We start from the raw sequence: 26458 nt of genomic DNA, 5'->3' as shown, positions 1-26458 counted from the left end.
GGCAGAGAACAACTCCTTATCCCTCTCCCCCCTCCCTGGGAAAGCTCATGAGAAAGGCGTATCGACATGGTCAATTTCCTTGGCTTCATCTTCCCGTGATGGTTCTGGGGTGTCCCGGGGCAGCTTAGTAGGCAACTCGGGGAGAACAACTCAGTCAAAGCTCAGTTAGTTTCAGATTTAGGAGAGCGAAAGCATAGGATGTACGACACCAGTTATGAAAAGACTCATGGGATTAAGTGAGGGTGGATTGGTAGATTTGTAGCCCCTCCCCCTCCTCATTCACTCTATTCGCCCCCAAACATGTGTTGAACATTACAGAGGAAGTGAAATGAAAGAAAAGGTCCAATTCCTCCATATTACCCTCCAAATATCCTATTTATATTACTCCCTTTGGGTAACAAGAGTTACATGGACTTTATTAGCTGTGTGACTCTGGGAAAATTGCTTGAACTTTCAGAATCCGTTTCCCTCGGCAAAATGGGAAAAAGAAGAGTAGCGCCTTCTTCGTGGGAATTTTAGCCCAGTGCTAACCCCTTAGTAAGCTCCCAGTTGCCCCTTTCTTACCCTCTGCTTTGTCTTCGCCAAATTTTTGTCAGTCCCCCCTCTTTCCTACGGGCCCCTGAACTCTGCTGACCCTCTAGTGGGAGCGGTGGACTGTTTCCCTTTACCAGTGTTTCCTGGGAATCAGCTGAGCACAGCTAGACTCTTTCTGGTCAGACCCTGCTGGCCACTTCCCCTTGCTTGCTTAGATTCCTCTCCAAAGATTCTGCTCATCTCTCCCACACCCTACAAAGAAACCTCTTTTTTCTGCTTGATTTTGAGATGCTTACGGGCTTGTGGTCACAGATATACCCATCCCCCCTTTTCCATAGTACCTTTTCCTTCCTTGCAATAATCCTTTTGAACAAGCCTCTCTATACTAAGTCCTGGTCAGTTTTTCCCATGGCAGCACTCGATAAACATGAGTTAGTAACAATCAATCGTCATTTTGATCAGTTTGCCAGTTTTAACCCATGTCAAGATTCAACGAGAGGAAGTCAGGTAGCCTGGGGCCAATCACCTTCTATTTGAAAGTATCCCTTGCACTCTGAAATGGCTAATGGTTAAGTCTTGAGGCCTGAGTACCTTTTTAAAACACCTGGCCTTCAGCGGCTGCATTCTATTTTCCAAGCAACTGAAAAGAGATGGTATACGGTGCTTCACTTCTTCGTGTCTGAGCATTCAGCTCTCTGCTTGTCTCAGGAAAAAAGTGAGTTTCTCTTGAGTACTGACTTAGGGGCGTGTGCTGGGTCCATCCGTGGTTTCTGCAGGGTACTGATGGTGAGTCGCTGCAGAGTGGAGACCAGCACTTCGAGGAGCTGGTTGGGGACATGCTGCCTAGCGTGTCCACCCCTTGCTAGGCTCAGGCAGCACTACTGGTTAAAACGCTGGCCAGCTGGCCTTCAAGGTCAAAATTGGGTCAGACAGAGGAGGCAGGAAGCCCATCTGTGATTTGGCCTCCTGGGGTGTCCCTTCTCCTTGGAATTGCTTTGCTGAATTAGAAGGGGAATTCTGCCCTGCAGAAGGTTGTATCTGGAGTTTCAGGGTCCCTTGGATGAGCTTTAATAGCAGAGAAGGTGCGTGACCTGGTGGTTACCGACAGACTCCTGTCACTCCTCGTGACTTCTCGAATCCCTGCACCAGTTCCTCCAGCCTGGCCCTCCCTGCCCCCTCCCCATTTCCTTTCCTTCTCTCCTGGCCATGGCTCCCTCTCCAGGAAGCATCACCTTCCCTTGACTGGGCCCACCTGTCCACACCACGGAACCAAAGCCAGGCACCGACAGTTACAGACTTCTGTGTGACCTTTCACGGTCAAGGCAGCAGAAATTCCCAAGTTGGGGAGGTTTTGTTGTCAGGGTAACTCGTGTCTAGACTATATAAACCTTGAGGACAATCGCCAGGACAGCTCCTCGGCAACTGACAAAGACTCTATCCTTGACCAAACTCTAGACAGTCCCCTCTTAGCCCTTTTTTGACTCAGTCCTACCGTTGGGCCTTGTCCTGCAGAGGCCAGTTGTAGCAAGCACCTTGCTAAGTCAGTCTAGCAAGAATCTCCCACCCTTCGTACCTGATCACCCTGGGTATCTGGGCGAATTTCCTCATCCTCCACCATGCCGCAGGGGGCGTCTGATCACCCCGTCTGCCTTTAGCAAGAGTCCTGTTAGGTCTTTTTGACCAGAATCCCCTTCTGTCCCTGGTGTTTTCTCTCAGTAATTTCCCATCTACTGACCTTCCACCCTGCTCCTTCGCTGTAAATCCCCACTTATCTCTGCTTTATTTGGAATTGAGCAAGTTCTATACTGAGGTCTCTTTCCCCCATTGCGATATTTCCTGAGTAAAATCTGTTTTTACTGCTTTACCGTCCAACTTTCATTTTCTTTACCCATTATAATAAAGGCTCTACGAACCATGTTTTAGTTGTTGTGGATGATGGCTGGGCAGTTACCTTTAATTGGTTTTAGTCCTCCCACCCATTAAAAAAAAAATGATTTATTTTCTAAAGAAATCTATCCACCCTGTCTCTAATAAAAAACTCCACTCAGACAATTTTTTCATCACGTAGTCAAGCTTTTAGAGCAACTGGACTCCCAGAATAAAGAGAGAAGGCTGTATTTATAGTTCAAATTATTATGTAGCAGTTGACAGTTCTGTTTTGATTGAAAGTCTTGTCTCTGACAATAGGAAACAAATCAGAGTTTATCTCTGCAAGGCTTTAGAATGGCCCTGTAATTCAAGGCTTATCTCAGGGAATGCGTGGCTTTTAAAAATGTAAATCTTTCCTGAGCTGTGGTAGTTGCGACCTTCTTGTATCAGACAGAGATAAGCTAAGGAAAAGAATGTCAGTTTCATTTTTTCAAGTCCCCTTATGAGCAAATTCTACCCTGACGGTATAAATTTGACCAAATATGTCTGTTCTAGATTTTCTGATAGAAGATCATTAACTTGATGTTTTGTTCTCTTTGGATGGTTTAATTGACATACGAACAAAAAAGAAGAGATGATAATTACATTAAGACCTGATTGTATTAAGCTTGGATGTTATGGTTTGTGAAATAAAATTCATATTTTATGGCAACACAAGAAAAATTTAGACATAAAAATTCTTCTCTGCCTTTTGGCCTCCTTTCTCCCCACACTGTGCATCATGTATCTGCATTGTGCATTGACCAAACCTCCTCCATCAGCAGGAATACCTGCTTGGCTGTAAACAGCAACATTTTCCCAGCATCAACAAGACAGCTCCTTAAAAATAACATTCCTGGGCTTCCCTGGTGGTGCAGTGGTTGAGAGTCCACCTGCTGATGCAGGGGACACGGGTTCATGCCCCGGGCCGGGAAGATCCCACATGCCACGGAGCAGCTGGGTCATGGCCGCTGAGCTGCTGAGCCTTCGCGTCTGGAGCCTGTGCTCTGCAGCGGGAGAGGCCACACAGTGAGAGGCCCGCTCGCTACCACAAAACAAACAAACAAACAAACAAACAAACAAAAAACATTCCTTCTTGATCTTGTAAGAGGTCTCATGACCCACCAGGATGACGCTTAGATTTGGATTATGTAAAGTGTCAATAATACGTCATTTGAGGTACAGTCCTTTGTTTCAAAAAACTTATATAACTGTTCCTTCATTTCTAACTGGTGGAACAGTTCTCAGAGCTTTCTGAGATGCTCTTCCCGGGTTATAATCCTCAAATTTGGCTCAAATAAAATTTTCCAACTCCTAGATATACTAATTTTTCGTCAACAGGTTAAAGAATGAATTTGTGTCCTTTACAAAGCCCTTGGAGCCATATTTTTGATCACTTTCATTATGCCAGAAGTAGTCTATATTGCTTTATTGTTCATCTATTTTCAGTCTAGGAACTAAGAATGCTAACTGGGTTTCTCCTGCAGCACCTGTAACTGTAAAGTTTATCTTCTTTCTCTGAGATCCCATGTGTCTTAGACTGTTCAGGCTGCTATATTGACTACCACGAACAGTGTGGCTTATAAACAACAGAAATTTCTCACAGTTCTGGAATCTGGGAAATCCAAGATCAAAGTGCCTGCACATCGGGTGTCTGGTTAGGGCCTGCTTTCTGGTTCATACCACAGTCTTCTCACTGTGTCCTCACATGGGGGAAGGGATGAGGGAGCTCTCTGAGGTTGCTTTAATAAAGGCACTAATCCCATTCATGAGGGCTCCACCTTCATGGCCTAATCACCTCCCAAAGACCCCCACCTCCTAATAACATCACATTGAAGATTAGGATTTCGACATATGAATTTGAGGACACAAACATTCAGTCCATAACAGCATGTTTGCCTGTCCTAGCCTGCCAGGAAGGGCAAGTCTTGAATTCCTTTGAGGCTGGGACCCCATAAATCAGAGAGGAGGCCCTAGGCAGTTTCCCTCATGGTTTTTGTAGCTATCACTTCCACACGTGAAGTACAGTCCTTGTTTTTTTTTAATAATGGGCTGGTCATACCCAATTAAATGTGATTTAAATAAGACATTTCTGGAATGGTTAAATTTGGTTTATCCAATTATATCATTACAAAGGTAGATTTTTATTGCATCTGCGTAAATAACTACATTGTCATGAGAAATAAAGGGACTCAGTGCAGGGACTACAGACTCATCATCCTTAAGTTCTCTTGTTAGTTTATTAGCCTGTAACTTATATTAACTTATATTAACTTATTATTAAGATTTCGCATACAGTATTTCCTCTGAATTCTGAAGAGAGATTTGGAGCAACATACCTTTCAATGAGTGTTTTCTTGCAGTTTGCACAAGATTAGCCTGCTAAATACTAGAAAGAAAAGACAGAGCAAGGTGAAAGAAAAGCGTTTTTTTCCTGTGGCTATGTAAAAAATTAATAAACAGACATCTGTTTATTAAAAAATTAATTAAACAGATTAGATAAGAGTTGGGAGACCAGAAGGGGGAGCTCTGACACCCTGCAAAGATAAGGCCCAACCGCTGTAAGTAGAATGAAGACTCCTTTTCCCTGGCAGGGCTTCAGCCAATGAAAAGCCATGGACTCTTTGTTTACTAGAGCCCTCCCAACTTCCTTTTCCCCTCTATAAAAGAGTTCTCCTTCCCTTGCTGTGTGGGGGACTTGAACACAGCTCATAGTGGTTGCAGACCCTAAATTGCAATTCTCTGCTGATCCCAAATAAACTCAACTTTGCCGGAGAAATATCTGGCAGTCTATTTGTTTCTGGTCAACAGCTGTGAGAAAAATGACACTAACCACAATTAAATTACGCTTTTCAGTCCCAGTTAGTCCTACACAGTCGGTTCATGTTCTGCTGGATCTGGGGTCAGCAGTTGGCTGTCACAAAGTTGCCTGCTGCTGGGCTATAGGAGTGCTGGGAATCCTATCTTGGTCCCAGGGACAGTCTGGTAGGTGGAGACATCACCTCACAGTGATGTCATGGCCTCATGAATATCTGGAACAGTGCTCTCCTGAGGCTATCATTCTTCTGATATTTCTGCCAGAAGGTTCCATTCTTGATCTGTCGCTTATAGCAGGGGCATAAGGGAAAAAGGGAGCCACGTTTTGGTGATGAGACTGAATGATTCTGGTTAATTTATTCCAGCAATGTCAAAGAAAACCAGCCCTGGATGCTCAGTGCTAGTGGCGAGACAGCTTTTTATTTTTTTGGCTGCACAGCATGTGAGATCTTAGTCCCCTGACCAGGGATTGAACCTGTGCCCCCTGATTGGAATTGCAGAGTCTTAACCACTGGACCGCCAGGGAAGTCCCAGCAAGATAGCTTTTATTCAGATGACGGCAGTAGGGAAGAGAGACGGCAGTGTCAACTGAGCTCAACTCCAATTAAGACAAGGTGACTGAAGTTTTTAAAGAGAGAAGGGGAAGTGGGGTCTGTGGGGAAGTGAAAAGGAGGGAACAAAAAGGGACTAGGAGGGAGATGGGGAAATGGAAAATTGCAGAGGGAGAGTAAGTGGAGAATTACTAGTAATGATTTAGCAATGTGGGTTGGGACAATGTACATTTTTCAATTTAGCAGCATTGTGTTTTCTTGAATGAAAACACAGCGTGGAGGGCTGGGGTCACCTTTAGGGATATAGCATAGTACAGGTAGAAGCCAGGCTAAAGGTTAGTCAGGTCCCTTAGCACAGTGTTCTGACGAGTTCTTTGTGCCATGTGGGAGTTCTCAGTAACCAGCATGGGAACATAGCATCTGACTATTTTGGAATGATTGATTATCCTGAGGGCAAAAACCTTTATGTCATCAAGGACACTGACAATTCTCCAGGATTTTCTTACCTAACCAGTAAGGAATATTTTAAATACAAGGGAATTTTAAATTGAGGGGAAAAAATATCTTAAAAATTAATAGGGAGGGTGGGAGGGAGGGAGACGCAAGAGGGAAGAGATATGGGAACCTATGTATACGTATAACTGATTCACTTTGTTATAAAGCAGAAACTAACACACCATTGTAAAGCAATTACACCCCAATAAAGATGTTTAAAAAAATTAATTTTAGTAGTTAATAGGCTAACCTTTACGTATCAATATGTGATTGCTCTGAACCATCCTGATAGGTCTATAATGATGAAAACATTCATATTAATAATCTGATGATATGGGGAATTGAGTTACTCTTTTTGACCCGATACTCCTCAGATTGTTGACTTGGTAAACAGATCTCCTCTCACGTTACTGCTGAGTTATTTAAAAATTGGAGGATGCCAACCCTGATTGTTTGGGCATCCTTACTTATTCCCAAGGGTGCTGGGATGGGTGCTGGTCTCCCGCAAGATTCCCTGCCCTGCCCTGCACACCCGTCCTCGTCCACATGTTCTGGCTCTTACTGCTCCCCAGAGCGTTCTCAGGATAGGGCTGAAGTATCTAGTTTCCAAAGATTCAAGACCCGTCCCCCATTCCTGACTTTCATCACCCCCTCTCCCCATCCCTCAGGGTCCTATCCTTCCATTTTCAGGTCCGCTGACCAAACAGTTCATTCCTGAGGGCCCACCAGCAAGGGCTTAGATGTTTTGTTACAGATCCTCCCAAGTCACTCCCCAATAAAGGTTCTCTTGCCTGGTGTCATTCAAGTCAACAGAATGAGCCCGAATTTGGGTCAAAAGCAAAGGGAAGCTTCCTTCTCTGATCAGAGAATGGAGAGGCGCGAGCTCATGCTCTAGAGAACAGGTCCTCGCCAGCAGGCAGTGGGTGGGGCTGCTTTACAGGGATCTCAGCTGCAGGGAGGGGGCGGGGTCATCACAGGGCAGGCGCAGGCGCAGGCGCAGGCGCAGGCCCCGGCCCAGACGCAGGCGCAAGCGCTGGGCGCTAGGCGCCCAGCACAGCCTCTCTGCACACGGCCCGCCCAGCTGAGGTGCCGGAGCAGCCATTTTTGCACCGGCAACTCCAGCCTGAAGGGCCCGGTTCGAGGCCTCAGCGCGCGGCCCCCTGTGAGCAACGAAATTAAACACGAAGGAAAAGAAAAAGGTTAGACTTTATTTTTTTACCCAGATTCCACTTTTATTTCCCGAGAATTGTTAATAGGCTTTGCCTGCGACAGTTTGTATTAATCCTGCCTTTTTATTTTCTGTAATTTGCTAAATTGACATCTTGGGGCCTTGCTGGCCCTGGAGGGATTAGCCGCTTCCTAGAGAGAGCTAATGATATGTGTCAGTGTACCTTTCACATGCAAAGCAATCACTCCAGAGCCCATGACCCTGGCCCTGTCCTCTGTTTAGCTCTTACAGTCGGGGCCACTGTCAATTTGCCTGTCATCTCAGGGCCGGTACCGGACAACTGGAGACAGCCCTGCACCCCAGACCCTGCAGAAACTATTCAAACCCGCCAGCCCGAAACCCACTTACCTTGCCTTGCATGTTCCTTCCCACAGAAACCACTTTTTTCTCCACAGAGCCTATGTAATTACAGCTGATATATTTCTACTTACCAAGTTTCAACAATATGTAATATAATACGATCTAAAAGTATACAAGAGTAAGATGGCTCTCTCTGAAAGTTACAAGGAAGGAGATTTAAAATACTACATGCATTAGAATGGTGACTATAACAGGGTTCGGCGTGCACGTCATTTTATTATCAGAATTATCGGAAGTATTTGCAATTTACACTGACCGAAGAGAATTGTTTGGATTTTATTTTATGTAGTAAGCTTATCCTTCATTTATTCCTAAAGCAACATGATTGCTATACGTACTGACTTCGTTATGCCCTGCCCGCATTTTCTCTTGGCCTCCTGGCCAACCCTAGTTCTTCCCCGAATGGCCTCGCACCATGGGATGTTCACCCCCCCCCCGCCGCCCAACACCTTGGGTTCTGTAAGTATAACAAACTATCTCTTCAATGATAATCATCTCCTGATCTGTTGGCCTCATCATATCTGAATAGTAATAAAACCTACATTTTAAACAATGTTAGAAACACAAGGTGTTACTACCTTCCCTGAAAATATGGTGAGAATCACCCCCCTCCCCCATCCCAAAGGAAGAAAAATACTCTCACATTTTACTCTGGAGTTATTCCATCCCTGCCCCTCCTGTGATCAAGAAAGTGAGGAAGTTCTAGAAGTTTCACCCCACCAGGTAACATTTGGTGGTTTACCCTGGTGTACTTGTGTCTGTAAAGTCTCTTCCTGTTTTTGTTTTCATTGCATATATTTAAGGCGTATAACCTGATGATTTGATATATCTATATATTGTGAAATAATCACTTCAGAGAAGTTAGTGAGCTAGTGAACATCCATCACTTCACATAGTTACCATTTTTTTTGTGTGTGGTGCAAACACTTAGAATCTACCCTCTTAGCATATTTCAAGTATACCTGTAGTCACCATGCTACATATTAGATATCCAGAACTTATTCTTTTTGCATAATTAAAACTTTGTATATGTAGACCAACATCTTCCCATTTACCTCTCCCCTGCAGCTCCTAGTAGCTATCCTCCTACTCTCTGCTTCTGTGAGTTTGACTATTTTAGATTCCACATATAAGTGAGATCATACAGTATTTGTCTTTTTGTGTCTGGCTTATATCACTTAGCATGATGTCCTCCGGGTCCATTCATGTTGTTACAAACGGCAGAATTTCCTTTTTAAAGACTGAATAATATTACATTGCATGTATATACCACATTTTCTTAATCTGTTCATCCATTAATGGACATTTAGGTTGTTCCCATATCTTGGCTACTATGAATAATGCTGCAATAAACATAGGAGTGCAGGTATCTGTTTGAGATCCTGATTTCAATTTCTTTGGATTAAATACCCAGAAGGGAGATGGCTGGGTCATATGGTAGTTTTGTTTTTATTCTTTTGAGGACCCTCCATACTGTTTTCCATAATGGCTGTACCAATTTACATTCCCACCAATAGTGGGAATTCCCACCACACTATTTCTCCACATCCTTTCCAGTACTTATCTTTCTTTTTTTTTTTAATAATAGCCATTTAACAGGTGTGAGGTGATATCTAATTTTGGTTTTGATTTGCATTTCCCTGATGATTGGTGATGCTGAGCACCTTTTCATGTACTTGTTGGCCATTTGTACGTCTTCTTTGGAAAAATGTATATTTGGTTCCTTTGCCCAATTTTATATGAAATTATTGTTATTATTATTACTATTATTATTATTATTAGCTATTGAGTTATATGAGTTCCTTATATATTTTAGATGTCAACCCCTTATCAGATATATGGTTTGTGAGTATTTTCTCCCATGCCTTTTCATTTTGTTGATGGTTTGCTGTGCAAAAGCTTTGTAGTTTGGCGTAGTCCCGCTTGTTGATTTTTGCTTTTGTTGCCTGTGCTTTCGGTGTCAAATGCAAAAAAATTATTGCTGAGACGATTGTCAAGGAGGTTTTCTTCTCTCTTTTCTTCTAGGAGTTTTATAGCTTTAGGTCTTATATTTAAGTCTTAAATTCATTTTGAGTTGATTTTTGTGTAAGATATGGTGTAAGATAAAGGTCCAGTTTCATTCTCTTGCGCGTGGCTGTCCAGTTTTCCCAACAGCAAAGAGACACAAAGAGATTATCTTTTCCCCATTGTGTATTCTTGGCACCCTTGCTGACTAGTTGACTCCATATGCATAGGTTTATTTCTAGGTTGTCTATTCTGATCCATTGGTGTGTGTTTCTGTTTTTATGCCAGTACCATACAACAACTTTGTAATATAATTTGAAATCAGGAAGTGTGATGTCTCCATCTTTGTTCTTTCTCAAGGTTGCTTTGGCTATCAGGGTCTTTTGTGGTTCCTTATGAATTTTAGGATCGTTTATTCTATTTCTGTGAATTTTTCGCTTATACAGGGCTTTGGAACCTCTCCACTGGACTCCCAGGTTCTCACAGAAGTATGTCTCTGGATGGTTGTCAAAATTGATGTTTCTGTGGAGGTATGAGGGCTGGAATCTCCTGTTTTGCCATCTTGCTGATGTCAGGCTTCCCAGGTCCCCTCTTCATGCTTGTTAAGAATCAGCATTGAACTTGGGGTTGGAGGCCACTTGGCTCTGTGTCCATCTAGGTCTGTAAACTTTATGAGACCCAACTCCTCAGGATCTTATTTTCTTCCCCCATTTATAAGAATTTTGGATTATATTATCTAATTCCTCCAATTCTATTGCTTTAGGTTTTAAATTTTATCAAATTCTCATGCTTTGTCTAATTTGTGAGCAGAAATCAAATAAATGCACTATGTCTTTATTTTTGCTGGTAGACAGCAATTGAGGTGACTCTCCAGTTTGACTTCCAGGGCATTCTTTTTTTATTTTTGCGGTACGCGGGCCTCTCACCACTGTGGCCTCTCCCGCTGCGGAGCACAGGCTCCGGATGCGCAGGCCCAGCGGCCATGGCCCACGGGCCCAGCTACTCTGCAGCATGTGGGATCCTCCTGGACCCAGGCATGAACCTGCGTCCCCTGCGTCCCCTGCGTCCCCTGCATCGGCAGGCGGATTCCCAACCACTGTGCCACCAGGGAAGCCTCCAGGGCATTCTTAACTCAAGTGCTTGCTCTTGCCAATTTCTATTTGAATAGCTATTAAAGCAAAGTTTTTTCTTGATGATTTAATGGGTGGAGATCCTCTTAGTCAATAAATTTTCTATTCTCACTGCCCATAACCACCTTGGCCCAGAGCTTGGTGCCTCTCATCTCATATAGGGACTGTCAAATTCAAAAGCCTGCAAACTAATGTACCTGCCTCCAGCCTTTCTAAGTCACCCTGTGTATTAGTTTCCTAAGGATGTCCTAGCAAAGTATCACAAATTTTGTGGCTTAAAACAACAAACGTGGGCTCCCCTGGTGGTGCAGTGGTTGGGAGTCCGCCTGCCAATGCAGGGGACGCGGGTTCGTGCCCTGGTCCGGGAAGATCCCACATGCCACGGAGCGGCTGGAGCCTGTGCGTCCAGAGCCTGTGCTCCGCAACAGGAGAGGCCACAGCAGTGAGAGGCCTGCGTACCACACAAAAAAAAACAAAAACAAAAACACAACAAACGTTTATTCTGTCACAGTTCTGGAGGCATAGTTCTGGAGTCTGAAATCAAGGTGTCAGAGGGCCATACCCTCTCTGAAACCTGTAGGGGAGGATGCTTCCTTGCCTCTTCTAGCTTCTGGTAGCCCTGTGAATTCCTCAGCTGGTGGCAGCATCACTCCAACATCTGCCTCTGTCTTCCCATGACTATCTTCTCCCTGTGTGTCTCTGTCCTCACATGGCACTCTCCTCCTCTTATAAGGATGCTAGTTATATTGGATTCAAGGCCCACTTACTCGTTATGACTTAATTTTAACTAATTGCATCAGAAAGGACACTATGTCCAAGTAAGATCACATTCATAGGTGCGGGGTATTAGGACATGTATTTTGGGGGTGGGTACAGTTCGATTTTATAACACCCAGCTTACTGTAAGCACATTAATCTTTCTGTAGGTGTGTTGTTTCTCCCATGTTACTGTTAAAAGGGACAAAAGGAAACGACCTTAAGGTATTTTGAGCAAGAAGTTGCAAAAAGAGGGGGAAATAGTGTCTTCTGATAGCTAAACTATACACAATGAGTTACTGCAGAGGTGGACTGTCAACCCAAAGAAATAAAGCTGATCCTAATCCAAGACCCAACTGCAACCTTATCAACACTGTGTTATTCTGTGTGTGTGTGTTATGCTGGGTTAGTCAGCTATGGAAGCTGAGACAAGGGAGTGTAGGGAAACCAGTGAAGAAGTGCATCTCCTATACATTCATGAGGTTCAAGACCTGGGCCTGCTGTCCTGGGAAGCTGGGTAGCAGAGTGATTAAGATCCAGATGGTCCTGAGTCTATGTCCTTACTCCCTTTCTTCATAGGTGAGTGACTTCGGACAATTTACTTAACCTCTTTAAACCTCAGATACCCCGTCTGTAGAACAGGAATGGTCAGTCCCCCCTTTGGTTGGTTGTGTACCAAGAGCACTTTGAGTGCCTGGCATATAGAAAGCGCTAGGTAGTAGTTAGTACAGTAAATAATCACGCAGCAGGTATGTGTTAAAGAGTCTTGCGTGCAAACAGAACCAGCTTAGTCAAAAAATGGAATTGGTGACTACCATAAGGGCAGGGGGTGAGCTAGAATCAGGGTCCTGAAAGTCGTCAGAACTTTGTGCCTCTGTGGATTATTTGGGATCTTTTTATAAAATTTTGTTGCCTGGGTGAGTGAAACTAGGTATTTCCCAAATCTTTTTCCTGATCTTGGGCTGCGTCAAAGAGCTTTTATCTTCCTCTCTGCATCCAACTGCCTACCCCACTAAGGAAAAAGGGTGAGGAGAAAGTGAATATCGCCCTGTTCACAAAAATGTTTACAGTAAAGAGAACTTTAATTATTGAGAAGTTTAACTTGAAATGAAGCTCCACACAGCAAAAAACTTTTAATTTATGTATATGATTCTCATTCACCATCTGCCTATTTTTTGCTCTCGGTAACAAATTTTTTACTATGTTCTGAAGTGTTGTCATACCTCTTTTGTCATTCCCATGGGCCCAGAAAATGGAATCCAGTGGCTTTTTTCTTTGTTTATTTTACCACACAGGGCTTTGTTTTGGATTATTAAAATGCTGTAGGTGGTATAACATTTCTACTGGAAAGATGAGAAAAGATAAATGTCACCAGAACTTATCTTTTTAAAATTTTGCCTTTGCTCAATATCATTTCTTGCCCTTGGTGAAAATGGAATTCACAAGAAATACAGACTCATGGGAAAATGGTATCATGTTATTAAGCCCAAACCAGTGGACACAGCCAACTTCCAGCTTACTATATGGAAAGCATTCTTAGCTTTGGTTTCCATTTCGTTTTGGTTTCACTTTTGGCTATTTCTGGAGGAGATGAAATACTCCATTCTAATTAGTAGACTGAGGAAATTATGTGCCCTAATATGATTATTATTTTTCCTGAGAATATTTCTATATATATTTGTGGAATATAAAAATAAAAGAAGCATAATTTATAGACATATCTATGAATGCAAGTTTCAAAACTAACACTTCAGTTAGTAGGCCTAAGACCATAAAGAAATGATAGCTTTTGTAACTGTCAGTGTTCCTACACCTGCTTTGGAGCTTTGCCATATTAATATACAAAGTCCCACTGTGCCTACTTTCCTTCCAACTGTTCAGGATTCATTCTTACCCTGATGGGAGCTGTGGAATGGCAGACACACTCACTCCTTTCTAATTCTTTGTTCAGACTAGACTCAGGCCGTTGTGAGTGGAGACTGGTGTAGAAGGTTGGCTGCTGTGTTTGCAGGTCAACAAAAATAATGAGCTTTTAACTCTCATAGTACCTAAGAAAATCCCATTGTCTGTAGTAATTTCCAGTAGCCTGGGTTCATTCTGAGGTTTGGTACTCGTAATTCACATGGAATAGAATGAGACATCTTTGCATGCAGCTGAGGCACTTAGACACCACTGGCTATTGATGTCAAATAAAACAGAAGTCTGTACTTAGTAGGGAGAGACTTTATTCCAGAGGAGTGCAGGAGTGGGGGGCAGGGGGAATGCTATAAGCATAAGGTCTGTAAGTGTCTCAAGAGTTAGGCAAAATGGTTTTTTCTCTTACAGAGAGGAGTAATCAAGTCTAGAAGGATTGGGTGTTGGGGAAGCGATGGGATGATGGATCAGAGAATATCTGACCCAGAGGCCAGCCAGTTCTCCAGAGGGGCCGTCTGCTGCTCAGGCCAAGGATGGTCCAACATTCGGGGCCTGGAGGAAGGAGTGAAGCTTAACCAAAGTTTGGTTAAAAAGCATTTTTATCGTTGGGCACAAGCAGTTCAGCTAGTCTTATATGAGGCCAACTGTTGGAACTGAAGGGTCTGTGTCTGGCCTTGTCCTAGGAAAACAAGGAAGGCATTCATGAGTCTTAGAAAGTCGTGAGGAAGGGGAGTGCTTCGCAGTAAGCCAAAGAGTGTGGGGATTTCTTAACCTTCACTGTTTTCCAGGATCACTGAGCTCAAGTAAAATCCAACATTGTCAGTGGTTGTGCTTCTAAGTGAGCTGGTATATTTATAGATGTCAGGTTGCCAAGCTGTGCTCTAACTTACCTGGGAGAAGGTGGCTTCCTATCAGCTGGGGCAAAATGATGACATTATCATAAGGAAAATCAACCACAGGAGTGATTATACTCAGGAAAGCCTTTGTTTAAGAAGAAAGATTTCTTTGGAAAGAGAAAAACTGCTGAAACCCAAGGAAGGAGCCAGCTAGGACCTGCTGTTCTTTGCGAAAGAGAAACAAAGTCATGCTTAATAGGGCAATTTTAACAGAGGATCATGAGTGGGGCTTAGTGGGGAGTGGGCAGTGATTCCAACGCTGAGAATGGATATCATGGAAGACGGGTTTTATTTGCATTTTCATTTGGTCTGTGTTTGGCATTGCTTATTTGTGATGTCCATTTCTGGTCTGTATTTGCTTGGATACTTGTAAATAAATACACGTATTTCATATATACAGTAAATGGTGTGGTCCTGTGTGTATTCTTTGTTGTTAAAACATGCTCTGGGACTTTCCTGGCGGTCCAGTGGTTAGGACTCGGCACTTCCACTGCTGGGGGGGGTGCCTAGGTTCAATCCCTGGTCAGGGAACTAAGATTCTGCAAGCTGCGCGGCGCAGCCAAAATTCTGCTCTGCCCTGGGTTTGATATATCACAGAAACCGGCAAGAATTCATCTCACAGCTAATAAAATCAGAGGCCAGCCCTGAAGAAGACAAAATCTCATTTTGGCTTGCCCCATCTCTAACCAGTGACAGGACTAGCAAGCCAAGTGTCTGGCAGCTTCTATCATTTATCTTTGGATCTGTGCCTCTGACATCGTAAGCTTCAAGTGATACATACAAATTATAAAGACGACCTGACGCAGTCCTTTAAATATATGTGCATGGCCTAAATTCTATGTTTTATGCAATTAAATACGATAATGATTTTATAAGGAAGTCTTTTTAAAACTCCGGTGTATATGTTGATTACTAAGCTTTGACTGTGTGTACTTGAAAACAGACAGTAAAATTGTAACCCATCTTTTATATTTAGATGCATCATAGAGTGATTTTTTTTTTATAGAGTGATTTTAATATGCAAGATTTCTGTAAAATTGGATGGGACCTTTACTCTGGAGTCTCCTTCCATATGGCTATCAAAGACATTTTCTCCTCTTTTCCTTTTTTTTTTCTGCCTGAAACGTTTAATCTTTCATATCCCTTAGCTTCAGCATACATGAATTGATGATTGAATAAATTAAGGATAAGCATACTGTTCTGTTCTTCTAAAACCTGTATTTATTGCTGTGATTTATCTGACAATTTACATAAAGTGCTAGTTAGTACAGCTGAAATTATTAAGTCTTCAGAGAATGAGATGTTCAACTGTTTCCACAGCTCCAGGCAATTTTTCCACATTGATATGCAGGAATTACACAGACCACAACTTGTCTTTTGAATGAAAAATGCATCATTGATGCTAATTTTAAGGAAGTCTCTATATTGTATTCCTATTTAACCAAACATCACATTTCCTCATTAAAATATCAGCATCCATAATGAAGTACTTTGCTTTATAATTTAAAATGTCCCACTATGTTGAATGCACACTTGAACATTTAAATGTAATTCTGCTAATGTACTGATTAATTTATGTTATTCTCTTCCACTCACGTGGCAGATTTTAATTGCAATTAGTTAGCCGCTGTTGGGTCTCAGCATGCCGAAGGCTAGGGGCAAGTCTGATGGCCGAGGCACAGTTCCCAGGGCTTTTGAGCAGAGCTGGTATTAGAGCGGGCAAGAGGAACCATCAGAGTTGTGAATCTTAATCCTGGTAATAGCTGTGCTGGGGGCCAGCGTTTGCTCAGAGGAGAAAGCCAAATAAATGGGATTATCCGAGCACTGTAATACAGTTAAGCTGTCACAACAACTTTGGGGACTGATCTTGTGCACTCTTTCCACCGTCTGTCCCGGCTGCTTGGGGCTTGATGTCGCAGGGAATGTGCTCTCATGAGCGTCCTGGGCTTTTGATGTGTGTGATGTACAGCTGTAACAAGGCATGGGGTACAACACCCGCCTTTCACTCAGTGTTGTTGAGCTACAAATTCACATAATTAATTTTAAAAAGCCATTACTTTGATCTTCATAAATATGCCCAGGATTCAAATGGAAAACCTTGAGGGGAATTTTCTCAGAAGGATGATGACAGGGCCAAAATGCAATTTCATTAGAGTCTACTACTTACTGCTAAATGAGCTCCCTTTACGCCCCACCTCATCCTTTATCTTAGCGCCTGCTCTTGCCAGCTGCACTGCTGTATTGTGCGGAAAATCTGCTTGCTTACCCTGCAAACAAACTGCCTTGGTTCAATGAGCTATTTGTAATGCTGTGCTAAGCTTTGCAAGATATTGCTATAATTTGGATTAAAGTACTTTTAGTTCTTACTGCTGGTTATATTGTCTTAACTATAGGGCACTGCTGTTTAGAAATGGGATGAAAACATAGTCTCTGCAGTGCTCCTAATGAGTGAGGCACAGAGAGGGAAGCCCTTGGCCCCTTGAACTTGGGCTCTAGTCCTGCTTCTGTCACCTCCTGGTCCCTCTGGACCTCAGTGCTCTCAGCTCTTGGTTGGGGGTAATAAGGCATGATTCCTAGCTCAGCTTGTTTAGTGGGGCACATGACAAACACAGGTAAAAGAGTTTTGTAACCGTTAGATTGCAATGTAGCTTTAAGCCTTGATGTTAGGGTAGCGTTTTACCTCTACTTTTTGTTGTTGGAGTGATTTAAAAATCTAACAAAAATGCTATCAGAAAGTATTGAAACCAAAAACCGCTATTCTCATTCTTAAGTGTGTTATTTGTAGTAACTCTAATAAACAGGAGAATTAAACTACTATTTAAGAGTAAGAGTTTTAACTGTGGTTAAATACTAGAGTTTTCAAGAGGAATTACAGAAGCTAAATCTACTCTGTGTTCAGTAAAATGCAGCAAGATTGCAAGCAATCCCCAAATCCCAGTGGTTTAACCAACAGAAGTTTATTTCTAGCTCATGCAAACAGTCCAGGGAGCTTTGCTGATTGTAGTCATACAGGGACCTACCTTTTTTTTTTTTAAATTTAATTGTGGCAAAATACACATAAGATGAAATTTATCATCTTAACCATTTACAAATGTACAGTTCAGTGGCATTAAGTCCATTCACACTGTTGGGCTACCCGGAGACCCTATCCATCTCAAGATGTATTTCCAAGGCCACCACAGTGGGAAAAAGGGGTGTAGGGACATGTGCACGGGCCCTTTAACCCTTCCTCCTGGAAATGATGCAGGAAACCTCTGCTCCGATTTCATTGTCCCCATCCAGTCATGTGGTCATACCTGACGTTTTTTTTTTTTTTGCCTGACTTCTACGGGAGCTGGGAAGTGTGGTGCTCCAGGCCCCCTGGAAGAGTGGAGAATTAGAAATATTTGGTGAGCAGCATGAATGACAGCTATACTCTTCCTCAGTTGAACTTAAAAAAAAAAAATGTCATCAGCCCTTGGGAAGCTGGCTAGCTCTTGATAGCCTGGGAAGGGGCACAGTGAGAAGCTAAAGAGAGGTAATAAACAGGGGTCCTGGAGCCAGAATTATTGAACTTCTATATAAACCATAGAAATGTATTGTCTCCTGGCTCCAGAAGTCTGGGATCAAGGTGTCATTTCTTTTAAGGCTGTATGGGAGAATCTGTTCAGGCCTCTCTTCCTGGCTTGTAGGTGGCTGGTTTCGTGTTCACAGCATTCTCCCTGTGTGAGGGTCTGTCTCCAAATCTCTCTTTTATAGGGATGCCAGTCACGTGGGATCAGGACCTGCTCTAATGAACTCATTGTAACCTGGTTACTTCTGTAAAGACCCTAACTCTGAATAAGGGCACATTCTGAGGTACTGGGGGTAAGAACTTAAACGTACGAACTTTGGAGGACACAGTTCCACCCATGACAGCACGTGCTATTTGTGTGCAGGTTGGAGGATGGGTTTACTGAGCAGTAACCTCTTCTGGGGCCCTCTCAGCCTAGAACAGAAGGAAAGGGGCTGGGCCAGCTTGGCCTCCTACAGGTAAACTGGGCCCTGCTTTTTCCAAAGGCCTTTACTGCCTCTCAGCCACTTACAGAGTGGAGATCTCTCCTGTGCTCCCCACCGGTCCCGTTTCTTGATTTCCAATCACATTTTATGAAAGGTGTGAGAACAGGAGGCAATACCAGTGTCTCCTGACTACTCAGTGGGCGACTGAAACACCTCACAGTCTGGCTTTCAGCTGCCCCCTCCTGGCCACTCTTCACCACTTCCACAGCTTCCCAACATCGGGGCTGAGCCCTCAAGCCTCCGGGGCCAGGCAGGTGTACAGGTGGGTAGTGGGCGATAGTCTCTATAAAAGGGAGCCTCTGCTCTCCAGCTCACTCTTGTTTCATGGAATGTGAGCCTGTGTTGACAGCCTGCCTGGAGTTTTACATGAAATCTTCGAATTTTTAACTTTGGCAGCTAATTAAAAATAAAAACGCTTCGTCTGCTGCCTGTCCAGGAAGGGTTCCCTCAATGGTGAGCAAAAGCCTCAATGCAGAAGCGCTCCAGTATCTCCAAGGATACCTTCAGGCGGCTAGTGTGACGCTGCTTTGAACTGTATTTTTTGAATTGGCTTAGTCCAGGATGGTTTCTGAGGACATCGTGGAGACGTCTGAGCACAGCTGTGTTAAAACAAAGCAAGTGTTCCGTTTTGAACTCGTCTATTAAATGTTGCTTTAAGCTGAACCTTGAGAAAATAAGGTGGTTTGTGTGATCATAAATATAAGTGGGTGACTTTTTCAGTTTGCAGCTACAAAGACAAGTTTTACTAGCTTAGTGTATGTCATTGATTTAAGCATTTGCACAGTTTTGATAATTCTAAAATTTTGACAGACACTTAACTGTGGAGACATTTTTTCTGTTACTAAATCCTTTTGTTTTGAGGCAAAAAAAAAAGAAAGTGCTTCACTGTGTGGGCTGAACTAAACAGAACCTGCGACCTGTGGGCTGGCAGTTTCAATGATAGATGCTGTCTTCCTAGCTGGAGGGATGTCCTCACACCACGTACCTGTGCTGTTTGCTTACCTCAGTTTCTCCTGCATCCTTGGCTACTCACCTTGAGCCTGATCTGATGGCCCGTCCAAACCTCTGTGAGGAAGGGTCCCTGGCAACTCACTCAGTGATCGTTCACTCTCTCCCTCAACTCTATGCCTTACTTCTTAGTCCCCCTTCTACTTTTAAGGACTCTTGTGATTACACTGGGCTCACCTGGATAATCTAGGATCATCCAGGTCCATCCCAAGGTCCTTAATTTGCCACATCTGCAAAGTCCCTTTTACCATGTAACCCAACACAGCCACGGGTTCTGGGGATTAGGACTGTGGTCTTTGGAGGCCATTATTCCGCCTCCCACGAGCACCAGTGGGTTGGCACGCTTACTCTGGACCAGAGGCTGCACCACGGTCTTTGTGTGCGTGCCCAGCACTGTGAGGCATGAGAGGCAGACAGTGAGGCAGGCACTGCAGACAAGGAAATCAAGGCTGACACAGTGACTAGTAGAAGCTTAGCAAGGCATGATTTGAACCTGCCTTTCACAGTGGAAAGAACATGGGCTTGGAACAGGACAGGTGAGGGTGTGAGTTCAGGTTCATACCCTGCTTAGCTGTGTGACACTTGGCCCCTCTGAGCTTCAGTTTCCTTACACATATACCTTGTTTGCCATGTGGCATATGGCCCTCATTAGGAGAACAGTGCTGGTTAAACAAAACTGAGACCATCCCCAATTAAAAAAAAAAAAACTGGAAAAACAAGAACAAAAACCAAAACCAAACTGAATCCCCCCAGTGCACTGGATGGTGGAAAGAACACAGGATTGGGAGCAAGACTGATTTGGGTCCTGGCTCTTACCAGGCAGCAGGCTCACTGTTGCTGCACTGATATGTTTCCATTAAATATGGAGTTCCCTTTTCTTCTGTTTGTCTATTAAACATGTATTCAGCAGCAAGCTGGGCCCTGGCAGATATATAAATACGGGCATGACTTTTGTCCTCATCATTCAGAGGAGTGGGCTCCTGTATTTCCTGCCAAGTCTGCACCCCATCACATTTTTTAAGGTTGGTGCTATGGACCAGAAAATGCTGCGTCAATCATTTCCTTCCACTCTCTTCAGGAGCTTTTCCTGCTGCTTCCCATGCATGCTCCCTTGATCCTAGTTTGCAAGATCATTACTCTCCCCTGCGCTCCTGGCATCTGGCCCATTTCGTTATGCCCTGTGGAGTCTCCCTCCTAAGTGTGTCTTCTTCCTCTCCATGCTCACTGTCTTAGGTCATCATCATTTCTTAACTGGATGTGGATCTTCCTAATGGAGTTTCCTGACTCCAGGCTTGTCCCTTGTTGTCCATAGCTCCTACTTTGAAGACCCCTGAGCTTTCTTAATAAAGTGACACTCCAGTCCACCTAGTGAATGGTGGAAGAGGTTCTTGGGGGGAGAGGGGAGTGTTATCTGGACTTCATATGCCCCCTCTTCCGGGGGATGCCATCAATCATGGCTGCTACCTCTGCTACGTTCACAGCTCACTTTCCCTCTGCCACTTCAGGACATGGACCCTTTGTTTAATTTTCCATCTCACAGTTGAGACCGGGACTGACATGTCAGCACTTAAAAAACCTTTTCTCTTTATGAGAAAAACAGGGGATGACAATACAAGGAGTCATTTTGTACTGGTTACTGGAGATGCTCAGTGACCTGGTGAGACCTGTGGTGCTCCCTGCTGGCTTCTGTGCTCCTGAACCGGGGCAGAGACCTCTTTCCTCTTGAGGCAACGAGTTCTTCAAGCATGTCTAGGGATCTCCTTTTCCTTTGACCTCACAATAAACTCCTAAGTCCTTAATTCCTGGCCTAGAATCTCAGTCTTCTCAAGAGGAGTGAGACTGGGACTTCACTTCCTTCTGAGTAACGGCACCCCTCACCTAGAAGGGTGTGGCCTGGCCCTGCAGTCTCAGCATAAAACTACATTCAAAAATGAGAGTTTGGGGCTTCCCTGGTGGCGCAGTGGTTGAGAGTCCGCCTGCCGATGCAGGGGACACGGGTTCGTGCCCCGGTCCAGGAAGATCCCACATGCCGCAGAGCGGCTGGGCCCGTGAGCCATGACCGCTGAGCCTGCACGTCCGGAGCCTGTGCTCCGCAGTGGGAGAGGCCACAACAGTGAGAGGCCCGCGTACCGCAAAAAAAAAAAAAAAAAAATGAGAGTTTGGTCTCATGACAGGAGCAACATGGACAGTAGCAGGGGTGTCATCTCCTTACATCTTCCTAAAATGCACATGCAAGCAAGTCCCTTACTGTTTTTGATCCATCAATATTTCTCCATTGCCTTCTGAATAAAGTCTGAGCTTTTTGATCATGACTTTCATATCTTTCTAAGAGGCTTTCCAATATATACCACATTCTCTACCCATAGTGGAATGCTTGATGCTTCCTGAGGCATTCTGCTCTTTCATGCCTCTGTACTTTGCTGTGCCCTCTGCCTGGAATTCTTTCCACTTGGCAAACTTCTATTTTATCTTCAAGAGACAGCACGGGCCTCTCCTCCCTCCCCTGTGAATGTGGCTCTGACCTTTCTCCCCTCATCCTTTCATAGAAATAATCACTCCTTTTTCTCTGCTCCTAATACATATACACAGCTCTGTAGGGGAGGAAAAATATTTCTTCTACTTTCTCATGTTCAGTGATTGAGGGCCTGAAAATTAAATCAACAAAGGGCATATTAAAAAGAGAAAAGACATATTTTTAAAAATTGTTGTTAATATTTTTACTTGCATTGGGACTTTACAAGAAAAAATTAAAAACCCAAAAAAGTGGTTAGACTCAGAAGCTTATATACCATCTTAACAAAGGGCAATAAATTGTGGAGAAGTGACTGCACAAAGGGAAGGGGGATTTGGGCTTCTAGGGATGGTAAATTATGGGAAGGTAAATATATGGGGAAACTAATGGAAGATAAGGGTTATTTTAGTAAGGGTTGTTTGTGCAGACTTATCTTGCAGCTGACTTTCCATCTTCTTCCTGGTGGTAAAACTCCAGGGGAAGGAGATTTATGGCAGTCCTCACTTCTCAGAAATTTCTGCTTTTATTCAGATAAGGGACGTTCTGAGAAGGCTTCTTTCTGCACCTGTTTATTTTCAAATGACTTCAACTCTAAATAATCCATATGGCAAAGTGACATATTTTGGGATGGCTTTTTCTGATCTCCTTCAGCTCTCTTATATGGGCTAGGTCACGTTATTTTGCTAGTCTGCTTATCTGTGTCCACCTCTGGTGGAAGAGTTCATCTAGGACCAGCACTGTGAATTATTTATCTTTGCATCCTAATGCTGATGCGTGGGTCCCACACACATAGATCATGATGCAATTGATCAGGGGTGCTGCCCGGGCGCTGGGATATTTAAAAGCTCCCCCCATGGGGACTTCCCTGGTGGTCCGGGAGTTAAGATTTCACTGTCCAATGCAGGGGGTGTGGGTTCGATCCCTGGTCGGGGAGCTAAGATCCCACATGCCTCACGGCCAAAAAACCAAAACATAAAACAGAAACAATATTGTAACAAATTCCATAAAGACTTATAAATGGTCCACATCAAAAAAATCTTAAAAAAAAAAAAAAGCTCCCGCATGATTCTAACCTGCAGGCAGGGTTGAGAACAACATCTTCCAACAATCTTTTAGATCCCAGCAGTCTCACCAGCACCTGAGAAACTTTGAGAAATGGATGTCAGAGATGGAGGGGAGGGTGCTGAAGCCAACCTCTGGCTTTGGTTTTGCTATAAAGTCAGAGTGTATGTGGGGGACAAGGTGGGTATGCCAAGTAGAGACCGAAGATCTGATGGGTGCCATATTGGGACCACCGCTGCATTTCAGGCTTCACAACTAGAATGAATTTTAAGGTGTTCCCTAGACTTCTGTTCTACCAGTATGAGGCTGAGATGCTCTGGGGGGATCTTCCTACTGAAAAATGATTCTAAATAAGACCTACTTTTTGAAGAATTGCTTAGCTCAGAGGATGGAGGGGATTTTCTCTCCCTGCTTTCCCCAAAGGAGCAAACTGTGAGTGACTCTGAGTAGTAAGTTAGCAGGAGGAAAAGGGTTATCAGGGGAGCAAATGCCAACAGCAGCATCTTGACCTATGAGTGGGTACCAAACTGAGGGCCAGCAGCTGGAGGGCAGCTGACCTGAAGACTTGGCATTGTCTCATTGCAGCAGTGTTTATTGGGTAAAATGCATAGATTAAGGGTAGCACAGAGCCAGACATCACAAGAAGGACCCTGACCTTGGGCTGAGGGGCTTTAAGCTGCATGCTTTGGGAAGGGATACAATAGCAATATGATGTGGCAGAACTTTGGCTCCAGAGCTGGACTGTCAACTCAGTGTTCATGGATGAGGAAGTGTAGCCCATCCCCTGGCATGGTCAGAGGGCTACAGGCCAAACTTTGAGGCTGACTAGGATTGATTGCCTTAAGCAATGAGCTGGTGGCTGGTTTCCACGGAACTTTTCAGGCAGCCAAGTCCTTTTCTAGGAGGCCAGCTTTCAGGGAATCTGCTTTGGACACATTAACCCTTACCACTCAGAGGAAGCAATAGGAGACATCAGGAATGATCAAGGAGATTCAGGGAAAAACAAAATAGAACTTCTAAAAATGAAGACTATAATTGTTGGGAGAAAAAAGAAAAACTTCAGTGGGATAAAGGAACAGTGAGCTTGACACACGTAAAGAGAATATTACTGGTAGATATGTTTGAAGAAATTACTCACACACTCTCTCTGTATACACACAGAGAAAGGAGATGGAAATATGGCAGGAAATTTAAGAGGGAGAATAGAATGAGAAGTAATACAACAAGTCTAAGAGATTCTAGAAAGAAAGGGAAGAGTGGATAAAAAGCAATATTTGAAGAGATAATTGCTGAGAATTTTCCAGAATGTTGAAAGAGATGAAAATATAGATTCCATTTCCAGACACAGATTAATGAAACTTCAGATACTAATGCCAAAGAGAAGATTTTAAAGTTGGCAGAGAAAAATATAGATCATTAATAAAGACAGACAGAGAGTAGATGTCCCAAAGGCCATGATAGAATACAGAAGATAGTAGAATAACATCTTCACAAAAGAAAATAAATGTCATCTTAGAATTCTGTACCTAGCAAAATAATCTTTTAAAAGTGAGAGAGAAGTAAAGAGATTTTCAGATAAAAATGCATAGGATTTACCACCAGTAAGTTAGCATTAAACAATCCTCTGAAAAGTATATTTCAGGAAGAAGAAAAATGATTGCAGAAGGATTGCGAGGTAAAAAGGAATGGCGAGTCAGGAAAATGGTAAATTTAAGTGTTTTAAGATAATGAATAATGATTAATTTTTGTCCTTAAAAATGACCCATGGGGCTTCCCTGGTGGCACAGTGGTTGAGAGTCTGCCTGCCGATGCAGGGGACACGGGTTCGTGCCCCAGTCCGGGAAGATCCCACATGCTGTGGAGCGGCTGGGCCCGTGAGCCATGGCCGCTGAGCCTGCGCGTCCGGAGCCTGTGCTCCACAACGGGAGAGGCCACAACAGTGAGAGGCCCGCGTACCGCAAAAAAAAAAAAAAGAAAAAAAAAATGACCCAGAATGAAAGCATTTGTCAACTAAAAGGTTGTTAATGATATTAGGGAAAGGATAGTAAATCTGCCCTGAAGTCCTTGTATTTTTGGCAAAGAGGTTAAGGTATAATCTATTTTTAGACTTTAAGTTAAATATACATAGTACAATTTCAAAGGAGTCACTAAAAGAATAGGTTTAGGGTGCTTTAATTTCCAAGCTCATAAAGGTGATAAATGGAAAAGTGGTATGAAGACAAACAAAGATCCTCTGTCAATTCAAAATGAAGACCAAAAAAGAAGAAAAAAGAGGCATTGAAAGGTACAGAAGCAGAATAAATGATGCATAGAAAGGGAGAGACAAAAATTAAAAAGATGGCAGAAACAAGTTCAGGTATTTCATTAATCTCAAAAACAAGAAATAAACTGGACTTACAATTTAAAAGATTGTCAGAAAAACAGTCAGATGGGAAAATAAAACAAATCTAGCACTATGATGTTTTCACAAAACATTTATAAGAACAGAAAGGTTGAAAGAGGGTGAAAAAATACATTCCTGTCAAATACAATTAGGAAGACTGCTGGACAGCCAGATTATTATCAAACAAAATAGACTTTGAGGTAAAATGCATTCTTAGTGAATTATTAGTGTCATTACTTCTTAATGACAAATATTTAATTCACTAGGAAGATTTAATATTTTAAATGTGTATACACATAATAAAATATCTTTCAGATATATAAAGCAAAATTGATAGGACTAAATTGAAGAACTGATAAAGGCATCACCACAGTGGGAGATTTCAACACATCTCTCTCAATTATTGTTATACCAAGCAGACTAAAAAATGGCGAAGAAGGTTTGCATAACACAATTACCATTCTTGATTTGTTGAACGTATGTAAAATTCATTCCCAAGGTGCATTCTTTGCAAGCACACATGGAACATTTACAAAAATAGACCATATAGTAGGCCTTCAGCAAGTATCAGCCACTTTCAAAGAACTGGAATTATTCAGACCACATTCTCTTTCCTCAAATGTAATTAAGTTAGACATCAGTAGTAAGAAAATTAAATTGAAAAATCCCCATACATTTAGAAATTGAACCACCCATCTAAATAGCTCAATGGATCAAAGAAGAAATCATAATGCAAATGAAAAAGATGATCTACAGCTGGGAATCATCCAATCCAGTCTTATATGCCCTTGATCCAGGGAACCAGGTGGGACAGATGACGGTGAGGGCCTGACAGTGGCTCTGGGAAGCTTCAGAGAAGGAC

The sequence above is a fragment of the Neophocaena asiaeorientalis genome, unplaced genomic scaffold (genome assembly GCF_003031525.2).
Source record: "Neophocaena asiaeorientalis asiaeorientalis breed wild unplaced genomic scaffold, Neophocaena_asiaeorientalis_V1.1 scaffold9, whole genome shotgun sequence".
Lineage (NCBI taxonomy): Eukaryota > Metazoa > Chordata > Mammalia > Artiodactyla > Phocoenidae > Neophocaena > Neophocaena asiaeorientalis.
The sequence above is the reverse complement of the archived record's forward strand: the minus strand, read 5'-3'. Positions refer to the sequence as shown.